This window comes from Pygoscelis adeliae, unplaced genomic scaffold (assembly GCF_000699105.1).
Source record: "Pygoscelis adeliae isolate BGI_AS28 unplaced genomic scaffold, ASM69910v1 Scaffold4, whole genome shotgun sequence".
NCBI lineage: Eukaryota > Metazoa > Chordata > Aves > Sphenisciformes > Spheniscidae > Pygoscelis > Pygoscelis adeliae.
In genome coordinates, this window is record NW_008824986.1 from 2510497 (window position 1) to 2517849 (window position 7353).

The following is a 7353-nucleotide window of genomic DNA, read 5'->3' on the forward strand; positions in this document are numbered from 1 at the left end:
TGTCCAGAGAAGGGCAACGAGGCTGGTGAGGGGTCTGGAGAACAAGTCTTATGAGGAGCGGCTGAGGAAACTGGGGTTGTTTAGCCTGGAGAAAAGGAGGCTGAGGGGAGACCTCATCGCTCTCTACAACTACCTGAAAGGAGGTTGTAGCGAGGTGGGTGTCGGTCTCTTCTCCCAAGTAACAAGCAACAGGACAAGAGGAAACGGCCTCAAGTTGCGCCAGGGGAGGTTTAGATTGGATATTAAGAAAAATTTCTTCACCAAAAAGGTTGTCTAGCATTGGAAGAGGCTGCCCAGGGAAGTGTTTGAGTCACCATCCCTGGAGGTATTTAAAAGACATGCAGATGTGACACTTAGGGACATGGCTTAGTGGTGGACTTGGCAGTGTTAGGTTAACAGTTGGACTTGATGATCTTAGAGGTCTTTTCCAACCTAAATGATTCTATGATTCTGTGATAAAGCTCATTCTCCCTGTTGGCTACCCTTGACATCACCTTTATCCTTTGGACCTCACCACCTCTACAGGAGTAAAGCATTTACAAGCTGATTGGGACTAATAGTCACAGTAATGTGGTTACCTCATTTATTCTAGGTTAAAAGTGCAGTTGGGGGAAGTTGTCACCTGGTAGGGAGTAACTTGTTGGTGTATCAGAGTCCTTGAATGCATTTGGATTAGGAAACTTTCTGACATACTTGCTACAATGAACTGGTAATGGCTGAAGTTGTACTTTCATGCAGTCCAAATTCAGCTGTGTGTTTTGGTGCCAGACATGTAACCAAGTTCAAAAATTTGATAATCTATTATTCTGTACATAATTTCTTCTGAACACCACTGGTAGTATGATTGTCGTATAATAACTGAGGTGGATGTGTTTGACATTCTCGGATACTCACTGGTTGCTGATGAGGGCTTTTATATAACACAGACTACAGAATAAGTTCTTATGGCCTTTCCTTGTTGGGAAGTCATGTAATCTTTCAGTTTAATGAAACCATTTGGGTACACTGAATAAGAGAAAAATCAATTTCTGAGGTATTGATTGGAACAAAATTCAAAAGATCAAGTATAATGGTTGGTCTTGAAGTCTCTGGTTTAATCCTCTGTTTAGCTAGGTATTAAGAATTAGGCTTGGCTGCTCATCATGGATCAGGATCATGAAATAGAGAATGAAATGCTGTTTTAGGCAAGAGTAGCTGGCTCTGTGCATTTAGGACCATTGAATGGGGAGTGTTCAGGGATGAAATTATTCTAAGTTTATCAATCTTCAACACTTGCTAACATAATTTTAAATTAAAATACAAATTCTGTGTAGGTCTTTAATGCATAAATTATTGGCTGGAGCAGCAACAGTGGACAGTATACAGAAAGGGCTAATCCCAGCCCTAGGAGTTTATAGTCTCACTGAGAAAAAGACATGACAAGTGTTTAATTAAAATTCAAATTCTGTGTAGAATTATTGTAAATTATTGGCTGGAGCAGCAACAGTGGACAGTATACAGAAAGGGCTAATCCCAGCCCTAGGAGTTTATAGTCTCACTGAGAAAAAGACATGACAAGTGTTTTCAAAAGAGTGGAAGAGTGGAAGATACGATAATTCTTTTCAGAACTGTGCATAGACCAACTTTCTGTACAGCTTGGTGGTTTGACATCCTTGACCCATATTGACTTCACTGGAAAGCTGAGAGTAATTGCTGCCATTATTTAATTGGTGCTGTGAAGCTATCACAACAGACAAAAAGTATATACAGTAGCTTCACTGCTGTTAGAATCATAGTGCTTCAGTTTCATAGCGTTTTATACACTGATAAATCAGGGTAATCTACAAGCTTTACCTCAAGGGTGAACCTTAGCACAGATAGAAAAAGAATATTTGACAATAGACAGATAGACAATTAGAGAAAGAGGAAAACCTGACTGTAGTTTGGATTTCAGTCAGTGTATTTACATCTTTAACACAAACTATTGTCCACATTCTGTGATGAAAGATTTTTGAGAGATTTCTTTGGATTCGCTAAATATTTAGTAGTGTTGTTATTACTGCTTCTCTTTTCAGAGTTATAACTGTGTTTATGGAATGAAATGCACATTTCTCTCTCCATCCTCACTGTTTTACTTAATGGTAGTATGTAAGGATGTTAACCTATTTCTTCTATTGGGTATGGAATGCACATCTCTAGAAGGTCTCCCATAGTTGTCCTGCTCAACATCACATTTGTTTTGTTCCCCACTAGTTAGGCTTATGTGAAAAGACAACCTGGGAGACGGAAAGGCGTGGTGAATGTTTCTGCATAGAGCAATTAGACATAGCAAAAAGAGAGGAGGAAGGGATTAAACAGACTCCAGCAAGATACATTGTCTGGATGGAGTGTAACGTAGTCAGGCTGAAGGTATTGGACACTGCATGAAATGAGTTAAACTTCAGTCCTGAATCTTTAAAATTCTGTTTATCCTGCAGCAAAAAAAAGGTCTCTCTCTTTAAGGGAAGTTAAGATTATTCAATGGGAATAAAACTTTTATGGCAAAAATTGTTCCCTGAGGAAGAATGGAATTATAGGAACATTGAGGCTTGCCTGCCAGTCTGGTCTCGGTGGGAATGACACCTTGTAGAAACAGCATTTGTTAATTTCTGAGTGTGTATTAAAGTGATTTCTTTGGATGCTTGTGGTGATGCAACTCTCAGGCTGCAGCCAAATTGTGTCCCACAGTGGAAGCTATATGAACTGAAATAATTGGAAAAGTTCTGTTAGAAACATGTTACTCACAGAGTTTTGCTATTGCAGCAAAAGGCAATTCATTCCTCAGGACTATAGAAAGGTATTTACTTTAAAATCAGTTGGCAAACTGGATTTAACTAACACCTAATAAACATGGAATTAATAAAAACTAATGCATATACAGAGTGGTCTTTATTTATTATACTCATTGCATTAGCACTTTTAAATGACATTGAATTTTAGAATGTATAATGTTTGAATGCATACATTCCCTGAGATTGCAAGCAGCTTAACATTATTGCAACATATGACGGGCTGATAACAATAAAAGAAATCAACAGTTTTATTGTTTTGTTTAAATTCTGAAAATCAGAGATGAGGAACAAGATAACCACATTCATAGATTTTATTGGTAAATTCCTCATCTGCATAAATGTGTCTCAGTTAATGACAGCCAAATGGTTCGATGCTGAAGTGAGGGTGCTTTAGAAAAGGCTCTTTACTGAGAGGTTTCTTTTTCTTTCAAGGAAGATGGTATAAATGTAAAACATATTAACCTACTGATGATAAAAAAATTATAGCTTTAAATGCCACCAGTGCTAGCAAAATTTTTAAGGTTGGTTGACCTGAATATAACTGGCAGTCATCACCTCTGGCATGCTTGTGGCTGCTGCTGAGGTGACATACTGAAATCAATGATGAGGTACAATTTTTAATCCACAGTGTGCCTATGGGGCTGGACAATACTCGTTCCCTGAAGGTACACTGCATTTTCAGAGTATTTAAAAAGCTAATTAGGGGAAGGAGGTATGTCGAGCTTCATGCTTCCACTGTTTTAAAATCCCAGCTCCTCCTACAACTGGTAAATATCAGTGTAGGCAGAACTATATGCTTTGTGTTGAGCAGACTTCTCTGCTAAATTAATACTGGGTATATGCCTTTGTCTTTAGATAGGCTGTAAATAAAATTAAAATATTTATGTTTTTTCTGCTTTGATATAAATGCATTTTGGTTTACTGGTTTGTCAAATTACCATTGATTAAATAACTAACCCATATGATTTCCACTGAAAGCCAGAGAAATAGAACTTTGTATTTTATATCTTCCATATAAGCTCAGATGATCTGAGAAATCTGTGTCACTTCAGTGAGCTGCTTTCCTTAAACCCACTGTGGGCCAGAGGGCATTAATTGTGATCCTTTGGTTAGCCATCCCACAGCAGCTCTCAAATGCTTATTCCACACTCAGGGCCAAATTCAATTTTTAGTAGAAATAGTTGCAGTTCTGTGCACTGTAGAAGAGTTTAATCAGGTTTAGAACACCAGATTTAAAGTCTCTATTCCTCAGTCATTTTTGTAGATGTTTTAACTGTATCCAACTCTATCATTGTGTTGTCTGGAAACTGTTTTAAAGTAGCGATAATTTTTTTGAATGCCTGATTCTTACCGCAGGGGCTGGAAATGAAATGATAAGAAGAAACCAGGGTTTATGAGACATCTCCAGCAACTGAACTATATTTTATAGAAATAAACTTGTAATTGCAGTGTGTAAAGTATGAAAATATTAGTTTCTGTGTTTAGTATTAGGTTTGATGGGCAAATAAACACACAAATGCTGCAAGTCTGCAGTATTGTCATCCCAGAGTCAAAACTTGAAATGTAAGTTGCAGGAATGTTACTAATAGTTTGAGCTGAGATGCTGAACTTCAGAAATAGGCTGTAAAAGTATAAAATGTTCTTTGTAGGGATGCTTAGGTTTCTGCATTTAAAAAATAATTATACTTAGCAATTATTTGATTTTAATTTTTTGGATAATCAGACATAAGTGTGAGACTATGTATGCATGTGATGACTCAAATTATTTTTTTAGAAATGAACACATTTTCAAGTGAAGTCAGATCCTTGGAATACCAGTTATGAGAGGTAGCAACAAAAGCAAAAGCATTTATACCTCTAGATGCCCCTAGTAGGCATGCGACACTGTCTCAAAATTGAGAGTGAAGTGTTTTGGAGTGAAAAGACAGCATCTGGGCTTGTGGATTTGTGAGCTGGGAACCACAGAGGGGTGAAAGCACAAACATGAGGGAACCAAACTCTGAGGGAGGACAGCTGAGAAGTGAAGGCTGTAGGGCAGGACAGACTGGGAGACAGAGTGGGAAATATAAGGTTTACTTCAGGGCAATATTTACTTGGCATTTGGAAAGGCGGACACTTGAAGATGACTGCCCAATACCCCATAGGACAGCTGGGTGTCTATCCTTCCTCCTCTGTTCTGTGCAGCACAAGACTGCTAGGTATGTCCTTCCCTTGCTGTTCCTAGTCCTCCCAGGGCTGTTTTTCACCCTCATGATTCCCAGATCTCAATTTTGATTGTAGTGTAAATATCTGTTAAGGCAAATATTAGCTATGTTAAGGACTTCGCTTTATCAGGGAATGCATTAAGCAGGGATGTAAAACTACGTGCATATCTGTTCATATGCATGTGACCCACGTTTGTGCTTTCAAAAACATTTAGATTCATAGTTAAGTATTTGGGCTATTTACTCATGAAAAAAAATCACATTTTTGAGGTGCGTTTCACACACATTTTGTATTTGCACTGAACAGAAGGCCAAGGAAGATGTCGTTTTCAGAGTGCATGGCATAATACGATTGGTCTGATGACAAAATTATTAGCACTGGTATATGTTGTCTTCATTGTCATTCAAAACAGTGAGGAATTATGTGTGAGAGAGTATGTTTGTCACTGGACTAAGACATGCTTTATTTTAAGTGATATCTAGAAACACGTGCTTTCTGCTGACACTCATTTTTTATGAATTCATGTGGCAAAGATTGAAAATGGTAGTGGTATGTACAGTGAATACTATCATAATGGCATACATATTTTTTGAACTGTGAACCAAAGAGGATAACCTACTAAATTTATTTTGGTGAACAAGATTCAGAAGAATAAGAATATATATATAATTTCTTTAGTAACTGGCAGTCCTGATGGAAATATTCTGTTTCTCTGGCTTTGTTTACTATGGGGTATTTTTTTTTTAATGTATATTTTAGTTAGTATACTATATTATTATTTAGTCCTTCATAATAGAGGAGAAGACTTGTAGGCATCTTCAATATTTCAATATGAAATTTTCAAAGCAGTGCAAGTGATTTAGAAACACAACTTATGGAATGTGATGACAAGTCTAGTAGCTAAGGCTTGTTATCATTATGGCGTTTATTTGGTTAACTTGAATAATATGGGATCAATCCCCCCTCCTCTTGTATTTTAATCATCTAATAATGTATGTGTACCTCAAACAAACAAAACCAACAAAAAGGAGTTTTTAGCTTGCAGTATTATAAGTCCAGTCTTACTTTGACTTGGTATCCCCTTTCTAGAAGTGGACATGCTTTGATTTTATTTTGGACTTGTACAAACAGGGAAGGAAATAGAACCCTACCAAGTAACAACAAAATTAAATAATCTGTCAGTATTAATGGAAGAAGCAGGGGGTTTGGTTTTCGTGATCGGTGTAAAACAGAACTGAGATCCCAAATGAATGCTGCAGTGATGTGAATACTAACAAAGAGAACTTTGGGGACAGAGTCCATGCTTCTCCTGTTAACATCTAAAAACCAAAAGACAAAAAAAACCCCAGTCTGTGTGATCTAGTAAAAATAAAATCTAGTAGTTTAGAAATTGAGTGCAAAATCTGAAACTAAGCCAAGAGTTGTTCTGGGTTTAGTTTCCCCCCCTCTCCCCGCCTCGCCAGACTGGACCCTCACAAAACAGCAGTGTTCCAGGAGGAGCTGGAAGCCACACCAGTGCTTAATAATGGAAAGTTCTCTTCTGGAACAGCTGTACACTGTACTCTGCACCACACAGAGGAGTGACTGCAGGAGTGTGAATCTGTGGGCACTCACTTAGGAAAGAGACATCTGAGTTCTGGTTCCATCTTAATGAATTTTTTGGCTTTTCACTTCAAGTCTGATGAAACAGTCCTGTGAGCAGGGACCAAGGCGGTCTACTCTGAAGTCTGTCATTAGCCTGTTCAGGACGCTGGTTGAGAGAGTCCCTTGGGAGACAGTCCTGAAGGGCAAAGGGGTCCAGGAAGGCTGGACGATCTTCAAGAAGGAAGTCTTAAAGGCGCAGGAGCAGGCTGTCCCCGTGTGCCATAAGAAGAATGGGCGGGGAAGACGACCGGCCTGGCTGAACGGGGAGCTTTTGCTGGGACTCAGGAAAAAAAGGAGAGTTTACCACTTGTGGAAGAAGGGGCAGGCAACTCAAGAAGAGTACAGGGATCTCGTTAGGTCGTGCAGAGAGGAAATGAGAAAGGTAAAAGCCCAGCTAGAACGCAACCTGGCCGCTGTCGTTAAAGACAACAAAAAAAGTTTTTACAAATATATTAATGACAAGAAGAGAGCCAGGGAGAATCTCCATCCTTTATTGGATGCGGGGGGGAACATTGTCACCGAGGATGAGGAAAAGGCTGAGGTACTTAATGCCTTCTTTGCCTCAGTCTTTAGCAATCAGACTAGTTACCCTCAGGGTACTCGGCGCCCTGAGCTGGAAAACAGGGATGGCGAGCAGGATGAACCCCCCATAATCCAAGAGGAAGCGGTCAACGACCTGCTACGTCATCTGGAT

At 38.9% G+C, this 7353-nt stretch overlaps 1 protein-coding gene across 1 annotated transcript in view; it reads left to right on the forward strand.

Moving 5' to 3' along the window:
• The window catches only part of CTNNA3 (catenin (cadherin-associated protein), alpha 3), a 561928-nt gene that overhangs the window by 280016 nt on the left and 274559 nt on the right, over positions 1-7353 (forward strand). The window lies entirely within an intron of this gene.